This window comes from Diceros bicornis, chromosome 25, assembly GCF_020826845.1.
Source record: "Diceros bicornis minor isolate mBicDic1 chromosome 25, mDicBic1.mat.cur, whole genome shotgun sequence".
Lineage (NCBI taxonomy): Eukaryota > Metazoa > Chordata > Mammalia > Perissodactyla > Rhinocerotidae > Diceros > Diceros bicornis.
The window spans coordinates 9,087,195-9,106,825 of record NC_080764.1 but is presented as its reverse complement, the minus strand read 5'-3'; the positions used below and the strand labels follow the sequence as shown (position 1 = coordinate 9,106,825).

The 19,631-nt window shown below is 49.5% G+C and overlaps 1 protein-coding gene across 4 annotated transcripts in view; it reads left to right on the top strand.

The window, feature by feature from the left end:
* Positions 1 to 4,291: 4,291 nt before the first annotated feature.
* The window catches only part of ZC3H7B (zinc finger CCCH-type containing 7B), a 55,679-nt gene continuing 40,339 nt past the window's right edge, over positions 4,292 to 19,631 (top strand). Inside the window, exons 1-2 of one of the 4 annotated variants that reach the window (XM_058568267.1) lie at positions 4,293 to 4,671; positions 10,505 to 10,636. The gene's annotated coding sequence lies outside the window, so the exon portion shown is untranslated. Of the gene's footprint in view, positions 4,672 to 10,504; positions 10,637 to 19,631 lie in introns of all 4 variants that reach the window. The other 3 variants (XM_058568268.1, XM_058568266.1, XM_058568269.1) reach the window with 3 other exon arrangements.

Here is a 19,631-nt window from a genome sequence, read left to right as displayed (position 1 = left end):
AGGGCCAAGGAGGTAATAGGAGGTAATGGGGGCCCGGCCAGGCTCGTGGAGAGCCAGAGAGTAGATGTTCTGCCTGAAAGTGTTCACATTCAAAGCTAAAAATCACAAACCCAGCCTGACAGCACCCCTTAGCAATGCAGATTCCGTTTGGATCTAGATTTTATCTCAAAAACCTTTAAAATGGGGAGACTGGGTTTAAAAAGGAGAAGGAGGTTTGCACAGTGAGTCAGAAGAGTCCAGAACCATGAGTGTTTCCAAGCAACACATTTGTCATCTTCTCTCCCTCTCTCCTTCCTTTCTGCAACTCTCTTTCTCTTTCAAGTATCACCTGAGAGCTAGTCGGTTTGCCTGGCCCAAGAAGTGGAATCATTGCCTTTGTCAGATGGATAGCCATCTTAGGCCACCTCTTTCGTCTTTTCAACAAATGAAGAACTGAGGCCCGGAGAGGTCAAATAACCCACCCAAAATACACAGTAATTTAGAAAAGAGATAGTAGAAGCCAGATCTCTGGGACCCTTTTCAACACGCACACAAAACAAGTCACTTTGTGAGTGTGAGCTGGGTATGGGGGGAGAAAGGAGAGGGGAGTGTTCCAGACCTTTCTCTCTCTGTTGTGCAGCTTTTTATACAAGAATGTTTTGAAGAGAAAAGCAGGCTGCCTCTGATTAGTTTGGTTTACGTTAGCTGAGTGTTTTAAATTCCATTCTGGTGACTGAAAACAAACTTAATTGCCAATCGTAAATGGAATAAATAACAATATTTATGCTGGTTTCCTGAAGAGCTACCAAGGCTGCAGACTTGCCATTTAGTCAGATCAAAAACAAATGCCTGAAGTATGCCAGGCACGTGAGGAATGTGGAGAGAAATTCCCAAGGTCCAATCGGGTGCTCGCCTTGGGCCCCTGGAGAGAGGTGGGTAGGCCTGGCCTACCAGCCTTGCAAGGGAGCCTGCCCCTTTATCCCCAAGGGTCACCTCCCCTGGTGGGAGGGGGTGGCTACATCATCTATTAAAGACAACTCAAACCACATTCTCCCCTGGGTTCAAGCCCAGGGCCCCCTTAATTATTTTTTTAACCTCCATAAACAACCATAATTAAAAGAATTCATTCACTCCACAAATAGTTATCCATCATCTACTATGTGCCAGGCACTGTTCCAGCTCCTGAGAATCCAGTGATGAATGAAAGAGGAAAGGATGGTATCTGCTGAGGAGCTTCACTTCGAGTCTAACATTTACAGAGGGTTTCCCGGTACCAATTGCTTTTGGTAGATTATGTTCTCTTTTAATAATTCTTTTGTTCCAAAATGGAAATCATTTTTTAATGAAAATTGACAGTCATGTAAAAAACATTAGTATAAACGCAAAAGAGCATAAAGAAGAAAGTTAACAATTACCTGTTTTGTTTTTAACCAAAATGTGATGTGGATTGATGGGTGGATGGATGAATATGTGAGAAAGCAAATACAGCAAAATGTTAACAATTGTATAGTTCTTTCAGCTTTCTGTATGCTTGAACATTTTCATAATAACATGTTGGGAACCATGTTTTATCCTCTGCATGTCATCTACTGTATTACAGTCTGGTGGCTATCTCAGTCTCTAAACTCCTGAGTCCTCCTCTTCTCTTTTTTTGAGTCACCTTCACCTTTGAGAGTCTGAATTCTATGGACTGTTTCCCAGAAGAACGTATTATTTATTTGTTTATTTTTTTGTGAGGAAGATCAGCCCTGAGCTATCATCCATGCCAATCCTCCTCTTTCTGCTGAGGAAGACTGGCTCTGGGCTAACATCTGTGCCTATCTTCCTCCACTTTATATGGGATGCCGCTGAGGCACTGCTTGTCGGGCCATGCCTGGGATCCGAACCCAGGCCGCCAGCAGCAGAGCGTGCGCATTTAACCGCTGTGCCATGGGGCCGGCCCCCTTATTTATTTTTTAATCACACACTTGTCAATGCTCTGTATGCAGGAACTCACTTAATCTTCACAGTGACCCTGTGGAGAAAGTACTCTTACTATCCCCAACCTAAGCCTCGAGTTGTGCATCTATCTTCATGGTCCTTCGCTAAATCCCAAGTTAAGATTCCTTGCTGGAGGGCTGGGACTTGGGACTATACTGGAGCTGTGGGGACATGGGGTTTCTCTGCAGTCCCAGGACCCAGCATGGGGCCTGGCAATGAATGTTTGCTGAGTGAGTGAATGAACACGGCACATGGTCACACCTAAGGTTGCCATGCGTTCCAGCTCTCCCCAGGAGATAACGAGGCATTTCTGGGGGCCGGGCCATGGCAGGCCTAAGCCTGGAGTAGGAGGTGCTGACTGGAGAAGGGATAACTGAATCATGTACCTGGCAGTTCCTCAAAGGTCAGAGCGTGAATGTCCGATTCCCACTCTCCAGCAACCCACTCATGCGACAGGCCCTTGGGGGTAACCAGTGATGCATCCAGATTTGAGATGTCCACATCACTGTGCAGTGGTTGGGCCTGACAGGTGGACAGTCTGAATTCTGTCTCTGCCTCTTTCTTAGCTGAGTGACCTCAACCAAGTCACTTAACTACTTTGTGTCTGTTTCTTCACCTAAAAAAGGTAAAAACAATCCCTACCTTACGGGGTTTTAGGGAGAGTAAGAGAATCAACATGTGCAACATGCTTAGCTTATAGTAAACAAGAAGTGGTGGCTGTTACTGCTATATCGGCTTTAATGTGGGGACATAGAGCATTGCTGCCCAACGACATTGGGGCTTCCCAGAAAACAACCTGCTGGTGTCAGCCTTGGAATCTTTCTCTCCAAAGCACCACTGCCTCTGGTTGGGTCTTGTAAAGGCCCATTTACCATCTAAGGCAGCTCGGACAGTTTAACTAGTTGATGCCAAATTGGAGAGATGGGAGGCTGATGTCTAACTGAATCCCCCTTAAATGATGGGCAGTCCTCTTTTAAGGATATGTGTCATTCTACTGGCAGCCTGGGATGGTGGAATCACCACATCATTTACTAGCTAGTTCATCTGAGGCAGGATGCAGTGATCCAGCGGGCCTCAGCATCCTCATCCATAAAATCGGAGTGATAATAACAATGGCGCCTAATCTGATATATTGTCGAGGGTTTCACTGTAAATTGTACAGGGGATATGGGAATGAACATGTATTCATCCCCCACCATGGGCTAGGCACTGGTACATGCCTTCCAGGTATTTCAGTGTAATCCCTGAAACAAACTTAACCTTGCTTAGGTGTTCCTATCCTTATTTTACAAATGAGGAAACTGATGCTACGAAATTGCCCGGGGTCACACAGGGAGCAAGAGGCAGAGCTCGGACTCTCTGGGCCTGTGGCTTTAACCCACGATCTTGGGTCTATCCCAGGTGACCCAGGGATTGATTTCCCACTAAACATCAGAATCTCCAAAGGGTGCTTGTCAGAAATGCTGAATTAGGATACCTGGGTGAGGGGGACTGGAAGTCTTCATTTTAAACAAGCCCCCCGCCACAGTGAGTCTGAGGGCCACTGGACTCTGCTTTTCATTTCTGGACATAAAAGCCCATCCTCATCACGCCAGAGGCTGCCTTTTTGTTTTGTAATCTTCAAGTAGCGAGGAGAGAGAGAGCACCCACAGATGGAAGAGTTTGAGAACTTCTGAGGTGCAGGTGCATTTTTTTCTCCTTTCAAGGGTCCTTAGGGCAGACAGTGGAAAGCATAGGAGGCTGTGTAAAGTACACAGGCTCTGAGGTCAGAATTGCCACCTTGGACAGTCACTTAATCACTGAGCCTCAGTTTTCTATCTGTAAAACGGGCATGCTAAAACCAATCTTCCAGGATTATTGTGAGAATTAAATAAGTAAACATAGCCCCAAATTCTTGTCCCTCCTCGCATCCTACGGTGGGGTGACCCTGTATTTGGACTCAGAAGCTCTGAATTCAAATCCAGCCTGGCCCTGGCCAGCTCTGAGGCATCCTACTCCAGGGATGCAATACAGCTGGTCTCTCTGGTGAACCTCCCTTTACCTATTGGGTCTTCTATGTAGCCTCAAATCCTTTCTGGAAAGATCCCACACATAAAACACCAGCCAAGTGAGGTCCTGCTGCCTCTCAGAGCCTCTGGTCCTCATCCGCGAAAAGGACACAAAGCAACTAGGGTTTGGTGGAGCCTTCAGTGAAAGCACTGGAAACCGGGGGGCTTTTTACACAGACGGGGAAGGGCAGAGGCGCTGGGTTTGACCAGCGTCCGCCCAGAAATGCAGAATCGCCGTAAGAAAAAGCCCTAAAAAGGAAGGACACTTTTAGAGAAAATAAAGGTGGATTCCGGGCATGAGCTTTCCACGGGGAAGGGGAACTTCCCCGCCCCCAGGTGCGCAGCCCGCGCCGCCCACCCCGGGCGCGAGGCTAGGGGAGCCGCGCTCTAGGACCCGAGGAGGCAGAGCTGCGGGGAGACGGAGCCTCTAGCGGGTGCTGCCGCGAGCGGCCGGCCGAGGGGGCTGGAAATGAAAGTAAAGCGCTCCAGAGCCACATGGACGGAGCTGCCGGGGCGGCGGCGCCGGGAGCAGGATGCGGCCGCCCGTAATTAAATAGCATTTACTCTTATTATTACTAATAATAATAACGTAATCATACCTCTAGTCATAGCATACCACTTATCGGGCTCGGCGCAGGCCCGCGGAGAGCGCAGCCCGGCCGAGGTGAGTGCTGCGCCCGGCCCGACCCGGCGGGCAGAGGCCGGGGCCCGACCGCGTCCCGTTGGCCGGCGCGGGAGGCTCGGGGGCGCGCGGGGCCGGGCGGAGGCGCGGGAAACCGGGGCCAGGCCGGAGCTGCGCGGGGCCACCTGGAAAGTGCATTTTCAGAAATAAAGGAATAGCCCCCCGCTCCCCGTTTCCTCCTTTTTGGGGCTCCCCGACCCCGTGCCCTGCCCCAAAGTTTCAAAGTTATTGTGCGACCGGGGGCACCTGCCGCTGGGGGATGTGGCCGCCCCTGCAGCTCCCGGGGGGGTGCCTTGGAATTTTCTTCCGTGGGAGGCTCTCTCCTCGGCGTCCGGAGCTTCGGGGTGCGCGGATGCTTTGCGCCCCCCGCGAGGGGTGTCTAGGGGCTGGCAGGGGCGCGCCAGCGACGCCCGTGCCCTTCTTCTGCGCCTTGGCCCCGCAGCGCCGGCAGTTGCAGGGGCGAGGACGGAGGACCGCGGCCGCCGACGGGCCGCCCCTGCCGGCTGCGGCGGCCACGCGAGCCCGGGGATCCGGGGCCTGCGGCCCTTCCGGGGGGAGGGGGCGGCAGGAAAGGGGGGCGCGGTCTGGGCAGGGGGCCATTTCCGGTCGCAGGATCCATTCCTGGGCTCGGAGGCCTGGGGGTCCCGATCGCGGGGCCAGGAGCGCGCGGGGGCTGCGGGGCGCCAGCTCCAGCGCCTGGGGGCGCCCCCGGGAAATGGGTGCTCGGGAGCCGCCGACCCCGGCCTGGGACCCCCGTCCTGCTTTCAGCGGGCCTCAGGGATCCCTCCGGGCCTGCTCCCTCCTTTTCCCTCTTTCCCCTAAAATCTCTCTGGCTCAGGTGTTTATAAGGTGTCTGGTTTTGGGGTCTTTCAGAGAGACAAAGCAGTTTTCCCAGGGGAAAAAAAATCGTGTAGAAACGATTCGCTCTGATAGACCCTGATGACTGTGGTGCCAACATGGCATTAACGGGGAAGAGTAGGGGCTGGGCCCCGGAATGGCGGGTTGGAGAGTCTGGGCCGGGAGTGGGCGGCTGGGGGCCCACAGCGGCTTTGTTAGGGGTTTCATTTCTCTGGGGTTGCTCACTAGGATTTTGGTTCCTAGGTACAAGACTTTGAACCCCAAGTTGTTACTTTTCCTCAGCGCCTGCAATTGATCGAGTCTCATGAAAATAGCAGAATGCAGATCCTTGAATTTTTCACACAAGTGTGATAATTATAGTACGTTTAGCAACTGTTGGACATAAAATTCCAGCGGAATCTTTGGTTCTACTACCAAGACTCCTCCCCTCTCCGTGCATACAACCGTAGCCACCGTGGTCTATTTTCCCCGTTTTCGCTTCCCATAGACGTTGGACTGCAAGCTAGAAATTATGCCTGGCCAAAACAGAATTTTGAGCAGGTTTGAGGCATGGGGTGCCTGGTGGGGAAGGAGAAACCTGTGTCCAGGAGGGATGAGATCTGAGGATGGGAGAGAGATTTTGTGGTCCCTGAGCTGGGATGAGGTTTGTGTTCCATGGATGCTGTGAATTCTAGGCTGTTGGCTTTTGTTTGGGATGGACAGTTAAGAATGTGTGTTTTGGTGGATTATTTGGGGCTATGAAGCTCTATAGGATGAGCTAGTCTCTTGAGTCTTAGGTATAGGAAAGTTGAGGCATCAGTAGGTTTGGATTTGAGAATTTGAAAATAATAATCCCTTAAATAGCACTTTTTAGTTTATAACAAAAGGGCTTTCACATATGCTAGCTCATCTGTCCTCCGTAGCAACCATGTCAGGTAGACATTTTTCAATGCTCATTTTCTAGATGAGAAACCTGAAGCTTAGAGAATTGAATATCTCCCTGGAAAGTCACATAGCAGAGCTAGGATTCCTGCCTGGTTTTCTGACTCCAAATCTTCACCCTTTCCCAGAGTCCTGGGCTACCTTAGCCAGTTACTTTTTAGGCACGTCTTGTGAGCATGGTGAGATGTTGTGGGGCAGGCTTGGGGTTGAGTTTGTCACTTGGAGTCTGGCTGGAAAGAGGGAAGTTAACTATAGTGAACCAAGGAGAAAACAAGGAAATGCTCAATACCGGGGTCAATGCAGTGGGAGGGGAGAGGAGAGAGAGGTAGCCGGGTAACCGAGAAAAGTTAGGGAAGGTTTCCTCCAGGAAGGGAAGCTTGAGCTTGAAAGAATGGGGAGGCTGGGCCGGGGTGGAGAAGAGGAGGGAATTCCTGGGCTCACCACAGCCACAATTGCTCCTGCTCTGGGAGGTTGACGTGCGTTCTCTTTAATTCTTACAGTGGCTCTATGTGGAGTGGGCATTATTATCTCCATTTCACAGATGAAGAAACTGAGGAACACAGGACTTAGGTGGCTGGCCCAAGGTCACCCAGCTGGATTTGAACCCAGGCCTGGGTGACAGTTGAGTGGGCAAATGCAACAGAGGTGGGGCTTAAGCTAAAAGGTCAGCAGGCTCCCCAAGGCCAGGGAGTTTTACTGAACTCGCCCTGTGTCCCAGGGCCTCGCAGGCCTGGCCTAGTGAAAGTACTCTCAGGAGATTCTGAAGTGTGACTGGAGAAGGCAGAATAGTGGTGGAAGGAGGACTGGGCCCTGAGCGCAGAGATGTACGTTCAGTTCTTTGGTGCCTGCCGGGGGCCTGGCTCTGTACCTGGGAGGAGGCTGTAGCTTGGGAAGGAGACAGACATGGATGATTAGCTTGAGGTTCCCAAGGACCGGAACTGGGTCTGCTTCAGCCCTGGTGCCCCAGGCCCCAGAGGAGGTGCCGGGAGGACACGTTCAGCTATTGTGTTGTCAAAGTGAATTATGCCCCAGTGTAGAGGCGGAAGGTTTATTTTTCCCCGGGGGTGGAAGGCCTTCATAGAAGAAGTGCCAGTTGAACATTTGAAAGATAGGTTGAGAAAGGGCATTCTGAGGAGAGGCCCTGAGACGGGCAAAGGCAGCACAGTGGAAAGAAGGGACAGGCAGGTCGTCTGGTACAGCCACAGTGGAGGCAGCAGGTGTGAGTCCAGGTTCAAGTCAGGCTCTGCCACGGTGGTTCCTTGGGTTCTCTGGGCCTAAGTTTCCCTTTCTGAAAACAAGCCCTAAGCTTTGATGATGTTTGATGGTAATGTGTGGAGAAGCCCAGTGCCCGGGGATGGGACAGGAGACTCAGATGAGAGAAACTAGAGGGGTTTAAAATGTTTAATAATTTAACAAACACCAATCCAGCGATTACCTAGTGGCCAGGCCCTGTTGTGAGTTCTTTTTCCTGGATGAGCTTATTAATCTTTATAACAGCCCTCTAGGTAGGCACTATAATTATCCCCATTTTACGGGCGAAAAAACTGTGGCACAGAGAGGTTAAGTGGCATTGTGTAAGTGGCAGAGCTGCAGAGCAAACCTAGGCAGTCTGGCTCTTGAGTTGGCCCAGTGTGGGCCCGGGTATGGCTGGGAGGGGGAGAGGAGACTGCTGGGGCCGCAGTGGCAGACCTCAGTCAGCGGAAGGTGGAGGTGTCCTCTGAGGCAGTCTGGCTGCAACCAAAGCCCGGGCTGCAGCCTCAGTTGATGAAGTGATTGCCGTGTGTCAGCTCCCAGGAGCCTCCACAGAGGCCAGCTCCTTTCATCACATTTAATGGCCCATAGAAAATGGGCTCATTTTCCTTTCTCTGTCATCACCAGCTACGGGGCTCCTTCCTGCCTTATTTATTTTCCCTAGTAAGTCTGTTCTTACAGGCGTCCTGATGGCTTCTGCAGGTGTGTGAGCGTTGCTTCCCCGGCAGCCTTCGGAGGCCCAGAGGGAAGGGACACCAGCATTTCTGCACTCAGAACCCGTCTATAGTCAACTGCGGTTCGGCAGCAATTCCTGAGCCCTGTATCAGAGGCTGAGACACGGGGTCGACGGCAATGGTGCAGTAGCGACGGCAGCCAGCATGCATTTAGCACCGCCGTGTGTCAGCACTGTGCTTGGCCCTTTCTGTGCCTTCTCTTTCTGAATCTGCTTACCAACTCTTTGAGACAGGAATGATTATTAGCAGCCCCATTTTGCAGGTGAGGAGACAGACTCCAAGATCACACGGCGGTGGGAGAGCAGGAGTCAGAGGGAGCCAGGCCTGTTAGACTCCTGAGTCCGAGGTCTTAGCTGCCATGCAGGAGAGATGCCTTCAAGTTATTTCAGTCTCCATGAAGCTCTTTTCTTATCTGTCTGGAAATCCTAATTATCTAACATTTGTATTGTGCTTGTGCCCACAGTCCCTCATTAATCCTCATGAGCATCCTTCAAACGTAAGAATGTCCCTGTTTTTCAGAAAAAGAAAAAAACCAAGGGGTCATCCACCCTCCAGCTCTTCCTACCCTGTCTCTGTCTTGTTCCAGCTCTTCAGAAAGGGAACAGGGTGTCAGATTCCCTGTGACCAAGATCCGTGTCTTCTGAAGTGCCAGGGTCAGCCAGCGAGCATCTATTGAGCACTTCCTTTGAAGGCCGCAGGGGAGGTCAAGGCTGTGACCTTTCTGGAGTTTTCAGAGGTTCATCTATACTCTTGTTCTCTGGAGCATTCCATGTCGTGCCCGGTCCCTCTGCAGGACAGGGAACACAGGGCAGGGAGTCCAAAGTCCTGAGTTTCATTCCCAGCTTCAGCACTTGTTGGCTGCATGATCTGGGGCACAATCATTTCATCAGTCTTGGCCTCGGTCTCCTGTTCCGTGAAATGGCCTTGCTGATTCAGTCCTGTCTGCCTTGGGTTTGCTGTGCGAGTCAAATGAAGGAACTTTGAAAGCTATGAAGACCACCTGGTGTGAGGGCGTGGTTGTGGTTGCCATGAACATTTAATAACCTCCAGAATATTCCTGAATCTTTTCAACTCCCCACCTTGATCCAGGCCTGGGTCCCTGCAGTAGCCTCCTAACTAATCTAGCTTCTTTTGTCATCCATGCTCCATGCAGCAGCCAAATGGATCTTCCTGAGATTTAAATGAGACCCTGTCATTCCTCTGCTGAAAACTTTCCAGTGGTTTCCTGACACACGCAGAACACAGCACTGGCTCTCCAGCGGGGCCTGCCTCGGCCTGCCTCTCACACCTGACTCTCTTCTTGGCTTGCCCTCGCTCCAGTGCTGCAGTCACACAGCCATCTGGCTTTTCCTTGAACATTCTAAGCTTGTTCCCACCCCAGGGCCATAGCCTTTGCTGTACCCTCTGCCAGGTGCACTCGTACTCGCCTTGCATCTTCCCATGGCTGGCTCCTTCTTGTCTCTTAAATGCTGCCTCCTCTGAAGGGCCTTCCCACCCCAGCCCCATCCCCCCCTGCAGGGTTCCCATTTTCGTTTCTTTATGACTCTTATCTCTATACTTGTTTTGTACGTTTAACACTGACCTGTGTATTTGTCTTCCCACACCTGGACAAGCTCCACAAGGCCAGGGACTTGATTAGCCTTCTTCCCCCAGCATCTGGCAGAGCCCCTCGCACAGAAAGGTGTTCTGTGGTGATGTGTTGAATAAATGAGTAATAGTAGCCGGGTGGTCCAGAGCAGTCCTTGCCAAAAAAGAGTGGTCTCGACAGAAACTGCAAAGAAATCGGTGTTGACTGATTGAAAAGCACTTACAGCATAATTTTGTGAGTTGCCAGGTGCTCTAACCATTCCCAGTTCAGCAGAAACACAAATTTCTGACCTCCATAGTCTTGTAAGGTGGATGTCATTAACTCCATCTTGCAAATGACAAACCTGAGGCTCAGGGGGTGCCCTGAAAGCTAGTGGGGGACAGTGCTGGCATTGGAACCGAGGTCTGGTGGATCCACAGCTCAGGGCTCCTTGCACTGACCCAGCCTGCCTCCTTGTCTTCAGGCGGTGAAGTGGGCAGAGCAGCCCGTGGAACTCTCTCGATGCCTGGGTGGTACAACCACGAGGATTTCTGAGCTTCTCTGAGCAGGAACAGTGACTTCTAATTGGTTAAAAGAAAGAAAGCACTCCACAGTGGTAAGCAGTCAATCTGAGCTATAGGACTATGAGTGATTTCTGGATTTTGTTTTTTTTTAATACTTGCCCATGATTCCCAAGGGTTTTACAAGGAGTTTCTATTACTTTTCTATTTAAAAAAAAAAAAAAAAAGAGTTATCGTTTAAACATCTCACTTTAGCACCACAGCTGGTGGGTTGTGACGGAGAAGCCGGAGCCTGGGTCCCTGGAGATAGAGAGGTGGGTTTGAACCCTTGCTGTGTAGTTCAGCCCCCAGGTTGTTGGGAGCATAAGACAAGATCGTGAAAGTAAAAGCCCTTTGTAGCCAGAATGCGGCAGGCGAGAGAGGATTATACTCTGCCGCTGACTCTTAGTTTGGCTGAAGGTCGGGCTGTGGGGGAGGCCGGGGAAGTTTCCTGAACTTTGGTTTCTGTTCAAGGTGGCCAGTTAAAAGAAAACAAACTACAAGTTGCTGAGGCCTATGGGCATTCCCTTTCATGGTCATTCCTTGACAGGTGGTTCCTGGTGGGGCCTGGGGCACTGCCAGGACCTCCAGCTTTCTTCCTCAGCAGCCGTGTGGCCTTGGGCAAGTCACGGACTCCTCCAAGTCTCACTTTTTTTTGTTAAAGACTTTATGTTTTTCAAGCCTCGCTTTTCTGTGGAAAGTGGAGATAATATCTACCCTTGAGATTATTGTAGGGATAAATAACATGATTCCCTAGAACAGGGCTTCTGCATCATCTCTGCACCGCAGACCTGTTGGGCGGCCTGCGGAAGCCCACAAATGCCTTCTCCGAATCCTGATTTTAAATGCATGAAGTAAAATACACAGATTACAAAGGAAACCAGTTCTCTTGAACTGCAGCTGGGCTTTTTTTATCAATGCACTAAAAAATAGATCCAGCAGTGAGTCTGATATAACTACTGTGACTTCGAAGTTGTGATGAGCGTGAACAAGATTTTGTTATGTCTGCAGTAGCTGAAGTGTGACAGAGTAAGAGCTGTGATTTCTTATGCCGACACTACTGTGGTTTATTGCCTACATTCGTAATGGAAGGGAACGCTAAATATCAGGTAGAGATTAGGGAAAAAAAGTTGTGAATGTTCTCTCATCCAAGTTCGTGGACCCCTGAATTCTCTCTGTGGGTCCCAGGTTCTAAACCCCTGCCATAGAAGGTGTTTGACACCCAGTGGGTGATCTCCAGAAATGAGCCGAGACCCCTCCCTGACCTCCTTGGAGCAGAGGGTCCTTGGGTGGACACACAGGGTGCATGAGGACCGTGGGGAAGGCATAACGCAGACCTGGAAAGCTGATGAGTGAGGTTGGGGACGGCAACGTTAAACCTTTGCTGGTCTCTTTGAGTAAGCCATCGGGGGCCTGGTGAGTCAGGAGAACTGCCAGGCGTGGAGAGGACATAACCTCAGGTAGTGTTCATGTGTGTGGCATGTCTGCAATCTGCACCGACTTTCATGAAACCTGGGGCAGTGAGTGCCAGGTGGGTGGAGTGTGGGCCCAGGCTGAAGGCAGCCTATGGGCGTGGGGGAGGAGCATCATTGGGTTGGGAGATGACTGTGTAGGCTCCGGAGTCGAACTGCCAGGGTTCAAATCCCAGCTCCGTCACTTACTAACTGTGTAACCCTGGCAGGTTACTTCACCTGCTTGTGCTTTGGTTTTCTCATCTGTAAAATGGAGATGATAATAATACTTTCTTTTGGGGTATTGTGAGGATTAAGTATTATATGTAGGGCCGGCCCCGTGCTTAGCGGTTAAGTGCGCGCGCTCCGCTACTGGCGGCCCGGGTTCGGAACCCGGGCATGCACCCACGCACCGCTTTTCCAGCCATGCTGAGCCCACGTCCCACATACAGCAGCTAGAAGGATGTGCAGCTATGACCTACAACTATCTACTGGGGCTTTGGGGAAAAAAAGGAGGAGGATTGGCAATAGATGTTAGCTCAGAGCCGGTCTTCCTCAGCAAAAAGAGGAGGATTAGCGTGGATGTTAGCTTAGGGCTGATCTTCCTCACACACACACACACAAAAAGTATTATATGTAAACTCTTAGAACAATATCTGGTAGGAGGAAGTGCTTAATAAATGATGACTGAAATCAGCATCTTCACTGTTATTCTAGGATTCATGAGACTGCTTACTTGGAATAGGTTCCTGAGCACTGTTTCTCTGTACTGCTCAGAGATTAATCAGATGCAGCTTCTGCCTTCAAGGAGGTCCTAGTTTAGGGAGAGATGGGGACATAAGCACAGAATTTCAGTTAACTAGGATAAGTGCAGTGGTTGTGGTGAGCTTGGAGTGCTGTGCTAGGATGGGGGTCAGGGAAAGAAGACTTCCTGGTGGAGGAGCCACCTCAGCTGAGCCTTCAAGAAGCACTGGGCGTTAGCCAGGGTAGGAAGGAGGCAGTGGGTGTGAAGGTTGTTCCAGACAGAGCAGGCAGCCTGAATGGGAAGCTGGATGGTCCAGCGTTGCTGGAGTGTAATATTCCAGGGCAGGCCACGGGGCTGGAGGGGAGGCCAGGCCCACCCTGTGGTGCTGTGTGCCCCGGAAGAGCAGCTTGGCCTTTGTCCTCCTGGTAGTGAGAGTCATGGAAGGTTTTGTTTGTTTTTTAACTTTTTATTGACAGGAAGTTGCAAAAATAGTACAGAGTTTCATTAACCCAGCTTCCTCTGATGGTGATACCTTATATAGCTGATGAACATTATCAAAACCAGAAAATTGGCATTGGTATATTACTGGACTACAGAGCTCAATCAGTTTGCATGTTTTTTTAAGCCCACATTCATTTGCATGTGTGCCTGCGCACACCTGGAAGGGTTATGAGCAGAGGAGTGACATTGGCATATATGGTAGACAGATATCCTTGACCACCAGAGGGCAGCAGATTGGAGGGGGCTCCTTGGAGGCTGTTGACACGAGATGATGAGGGCCTGCGAGATGGCTGAGGTTGTGAAGATGATGGGAGGAGCTGCGGTGTGGAGAAGTGTTTCAGAGGGAAAGGTGGAAGGAGTTGGGGATTGAGAACAGGATGATGGTTGGAGCTCTGACTTGAGTTGGTGACTAAGGGAGGAGGAGCAGGATTAGGGGAGGAGCTACTGAGTTAAATGTGGAATGTGTTGAGTTGGAGGAGCACCCAGCCCAGCTGGGATGGGCATCAGGGAGGACTTTCTGGACATGGAGCCATCCGACCTGGATCTTAAAGTAGGAGTAGGAGTTGGCTAGGTGTGTGTGTGTTGGGGGCATTCCAGGTGGAGGGCCTAGGATTAGGAAAGGCACGGAGGTCATAGGCAGCCTGGCTGTTGGATAGCCACGTAGCACTGCCCAGAAGGTAAGAGATATGACTCTGAAATATTGGGGAAGGGGTGAGCCTGGCAGGAGGAATAGATTGGTGAGTCATTGACATGACTCCTGAGATCATGAAACGCAAGAGCTCCTGTGGGGCAAGCGTGTGCAGTGAGGAGAGCAGGACCATTGTCCCTAAACGGAAGCTCGGGGCATCGGGCTCGAGACCTGGGCAGAGGAAGAGGAGCCCCTAACAGACAGAGCAGGAACGATCAGAGAGGTGGGGAAGGACCTGGCAGATGCAGCCAAGAGTCCTGGAAAAGGCGAGTGAAAACCTGCCCCTCTACTGGACTCAGCAACTAGGAGGTCCCTGGGATGGGGAGGACTCTTGGCAAGCTCCTTCAGTGGAGTGGGAGTGGGCTTGCCATGAGTTGGGGAGTGGAGTGGAAGGTGAGGATGTGGTGACAGTGTAGACAACTCTTCCCCAAAATGTGGGGGAAGGGGAAGCGAGGTTGTGCATTAGCCAAAAGGGATTTGGGATCAGAGAAGGGGAATTATTTTAGGGGTGGGGGAGATTTGAGCATGATGACAGACGAGGGGCCTTGGCGACAGTAAAGGTGATGTGATGTGTATGGGCTCTGGGGCCAGGCTGCTGGGATTTGAATCCCAGCTCCACCATGTACCAGCTGTGTGACCTTGGGCAAGTCACCTAACTTATCTGTGCCTCTGTTTTCTCTTCTGCAAAGTGAGAATGATAGCAGTCCGTATCTCATAGGGTTGTGCCAGCCTTATGGAAGGTACTATGTGTAAAGCGATCATGACAGCCCCTGACACTTGGGAACCACTCAGCAAATGTTAATAGTGTTACCTATTATTAATTTCTCTTGGTTTCAGTTTTCCTCACTTATTTATTCAGCACTCATTCATATTGTCATTTATATAATGTCTGGGTTGGATGAGTTGATATACATTCATCCATTTCTTTTACAGCTGTTTACTGAGCACTTGCTCTGTGTCAAGCATAGGCCAGACATTGAGATTTCAAAGAGGCTGGCACAATCCTTGTCTGGTCTGATGAAGATCTGAATCTCTAAAATTCTGTCATCTCCTAACTTTTTCCAAAGTGGAAAAAAGTGTTTCCTTCCTGGTTCTCAGGTCCATGGTTTGGTCTTTTTCTCAGGAAAAACAGCCCGTGGACATTTTGGAGACCTAGAGCACCAGGTTTAAAACCAGGCTACTGGTTCCCACTTGGCCCCTGCCCTACTGGGTTGGCCTCAAGTCATCTCATTTTGGATTTCAGATTACAAGGTCAATACTTGCTTTCTGCGAAAAAATCCAAACCATGCTGAGGTATATAAAATGGAAAGGAAATTGTTGTATTGTACTCCCCCTTGGCAGATCCCAGTCCCCAGAGAGAACCAGTTAAACTGGAGAATATTCTTTAACGCTCCTTCTTTATATAAACACACATTGCACACATGTTATCGTACAACACAAAGTGCTCTGAAGTCTGCTGCTTTTTTCTTTCTCAACTATGTGCAGAGGCGTCTCCATGACAATACATATAGATTCAATAGCTGCATTGTATTTTCTGTGGTATGGGTATACTATAATTTAATTGATTGATTAGTTCTTTCAATTTGGTGGATATTAAGGTTGCTTCTGATTTTTAACTCTTAAAAAAAAAATACATCCTGGGGCCGGCCCCATGGCCTAGTGGTTAGGTTTGCGCCCTCTGCTTTGGTGGCCCTGGGTTCGCAGGTTTGGCTCCTGGGCACAGACCTACACCACTCATTGGCCATGCTGTGGGAACAACCCACATACAAAATAGAGGAAAATTGGCACAGATGTTAGCTCAGGGTGAATCTTCCTCAAGCAAAAAGAGGAAGATTGGCAGCAAATGTCAGCTCATGGTGAGTCTTCCTCAGCAAAAAAAAAAAAAAAAAAAAAAAAATCCCTGTGTAAATATAATTGAGTGTTTGTGCAAGGGTTTCAGTAGGTTAAATTCTTGGAAGTGAAATTTCTGGGTCAAAGGGAAAGGACATTTTATCATTTGGAGGGGTTTTGGATGCAAGTAATAGAATTCCTACCTCAAAACGAGAGTTTAATATTTCACATAAGAAGTGAGGCAGATAAATTAACAGGGTCTGTTAATTTATCAGGTCGGACATGTCATTAAACACCTTTGGTCTTTCCATGTTTCTGCTTGGCCATCCCCAGTGTGTTCATCTTCTTACTACACTCTGGCAAACAGCAGCAGAAAAAAGGATTATTTCTTCTGTCACATTTTAAGTATGAAGGAAACCTTTCCCAGAAGCCCCTTGGCTGACTTCCCCTCCTTTCTCATTGGCCAGGATGATGTCACATGCCCTTGCCTAAGCCAATCACTGGCAGGGAAAAGGACCATTATGATTGGCTGAGCCCAATGCAGGTTCACCTGAGTAACTGGGAAAGGAACAGTTTTGGGGCTATGCCAGGGAGGAAGAAGGGAAGCTGGCTTCTGGGTATGCAGCCCTGGCTCATTGGGTAAATGTTGCTGCCTTGCTTCACAGAGATCTCCCAGTTCACCCTCGCATTGTATTTGCAGTGTTGGGGAGTGCCCAGTCCTTCACGCTCCTCAACCAGGCTCTCTTCTCAAGTTAGTCTCATAGGTGAAGAGTGGTGTCTTGTTCTGATGTGTGATTCTTCTATCTGTGAGTTTGAGTATCTTTTCTTAATGATTTATAGTTCCTGTCAATTTCCTGTTTATGTTCATTGCTTTGTGTGCGTGTGTGTGTGTGTGTGTGTGTGTGTGTGTGTGTGTGAGTGAGAGGAAGATCAGCCCTGAGATAACATCTGATGCCAATCCTCCTCTATTTGGATGAGGAGATTGGCCCTGGGCTAACGTCCATGCCCATCTTCCTCTACTTTATATGGGATGCCGCCACAGCATGGCTTGACAAGCGGTGCACCAGTGCACACCCCGGATCCGAACCTGCGAACCCCAGGCCGCCACAGTGGAGCCTGCGCACTTAACTGCTGCGCCACCAGGCTGGCCCCAGCTCATCTTTTTAAGTAATTGTAACAATTACAAAATAATAATAGTTAATGTTAATTAAATGTTTATCATATATCATCTCATTGAACCTTCACCACAACCCCGTGTGGTAGTATTAGTATCCCTGTTGTAGAGGTGAGGGCAGTGAAACACTGAGAAATTAAGCAGCTTAAATATGAAACAGAGCTTGGATTTGAACCCAAGTGTGACCTCGAGTATGTGGTCACACATTGTGCTGACATGCTGAGGGAATCGTGTCCTGATGGTTCCTTAATTCACAGCTCTGTTTCTGGGAAGAGCCCATTTGAGGCAGGTCCAGCTTGAAATTCCTGAATTATCAGAACCAGGACCTAGAGTTGAGGGGAGGGGACTGCTGGCCTAGCAGTGGAATCCTGGCCAGATCTGGGCCTCAGTTTTCCCCTTGGACTTTTTTCTTTAAAAAGAAACAAAGTTCGTTTGGCCTACATGCTCTTTGTTCTTCCACCAAGTGCCCTATCTGAGCCATGCCCAGACCTCACCCTCAAGAAGCTCATCTCCCTCTTCAGCTGAGAACAAATGATCTTTTAAACACTGTCTTAGGCTGATCAGGCTGCTATAACAAAATACCGTAGACTGGGTGGCTTAAATGACAGAAATTTATTTCTCACAGTTCTGGAGGCCTGAAGTCCCAGATCAAGGTGCTGGCTGATTCATTTTCTGGTGAGAGCTCTTCCTGGCTTGCAGATGCTGCCTTCTTGCTGTGTCCTCACATGGCCTTTCCTTGGTGCTTGCATGCAAACAGGGAGAGAGCGAGCGAGCTCTGGTGTCTCCTCTAATAGAGACACTAATCCTGTCAGATCAGATCCTTATGACCTCATATAACCTCAATTACCTCCTTATAGGACGTATTTCCAAATAGAGTGACATTGGGGGTTAGGGCTTCAACATATGATTTTAGGGGGACATAGACATTCAATCTATAGCATTCTGCCCCTGCCCCCCCCAACTGATGTTCTGATCACATGCATAATGCATTCACTCCATTCCAGCAGTCCCAAAAGTCTTAACTCATTCCAGCATCAACTCTAAAATCTAAAGTCTAAAGTCTTATCTAAATATCATCTATATCAGGTATGCGTGAGACTCCAGATACGATTCATCCTGAGGCAAAATTCCTCTCCAGCTGTGAACCTGTGAAACCAAACAAGTTATATGCTTCCACAATACAGTGGAGGCACAGGCATAGGATAGACATTCCCCTTCCAAAAGGGATTCATCGAAAAGAAGAAAGAAGTGTTGGATCCCAAGCAAGTCCAGAACCCAATGGGGCAAGTTCCATTTGATTTTAAGGCTTGAGAATCATCTTTTGGGGCTTGATGCTCTCCTTCCCAGCCCACTAGGTTGTAGCATCACCCCGCAGCTCTGCCAGCAGTTTGCCTCCCAAGTTTCTGCCAGCGGTTCACCCCCCACCCCGTACCCCCCTTCCACCCCCGCCCAAGGCTCTGGGTGGCAGCAACGGGGCCTGTTGAAAAGGAAGCAGTGGCCCCACCCTTTGAAACCAAGAAGGCAGCCCTGATGATCTCTGAATCACCTTCTGGGTCATACTTCTCTTTTCTTGAAGGATGAAGCCTGTTTGCAGTCAAATAGCTCTCTGGTGCTATCCCATAGAAATCCAGAAGTCCAACAGCCTTCCTTCCTTCCGTGGTCCAGCTTTCTCTGTCCCCTTTAGTTCACACTGGCAGTGTTCCCGCTGGTATAATCCCGTCTCAGTTTCTGACTTGTGCCGATGGCTGAGTACATCTAGTTCCCACCCATACTGATCTCCTCATCAGACGGTTGTTCAGCCACACCCTTAGTGTTCTCATTAGAACACACTTTCTCTTTTTCTTTGTAATATGGATAGGCTGAGAATTTTCCAGTTCAAGTTCTGGTTCCTTTTGTTCACCAATTCCTTCTTCGATTCATCTCTCTTCTCTCGCATTTTACCGTGAGCAGTGAGGAGGACCCGTGCCACAGTTTCCATACTTTGCTTAGAACTCTTCTCTGCTAAATATCCTATTTCATCACTCGAAAATTCTACCTTCCACAAAACACTAGAACACAACTCAGCCAAGTTCTTTGCCGCTTTATAACAAGTATCACCTTTCCTCCAGTTTCCAGTAACCTGTTCCTCGTTTTCTTTCTGAGCCCTCACCAGGATCGCCTTTAAGTCCGTATTTCTACCAACAGTCCCTTCATGGCAATCTAGGGTTTTTCTAGCATGCACCTCAGGACTCCTTCACCCCTACCTGTCATCCAGTTCCAAGGCCACTTCTATGTTGTTGGGTGTCTGTTATAGCAGCACCCCACTTCTCAGTACGAAAATCTGTACTAGTCTATGCAGGCTGCCAGAACAAAATACTGGATCAGAGCCTTGCCCTTACACCCTCATTTAACCTTAATTACTTTCTTTGAGGCCCCATCTCCAAGTAGTCACATTGGGGGTTAGGGCTTCCACATATGAATTTAGAGGGGGACACAAACATTCAGTCTATAACAACCACCTGTAAAAATGTTCTTCTCAGAGGAGGGAAATTGACGAGGAGGCAGGGTGTGGGGTGTTAGGTACTTGCCAGGGCTGGGGGCCTTTGCTCCCCTGGCACGTTGTTAATGAGACTGTCTGATGCCCATCTTCCCAGGCCCCTAGAACCCAGGCTCCAGGATCACT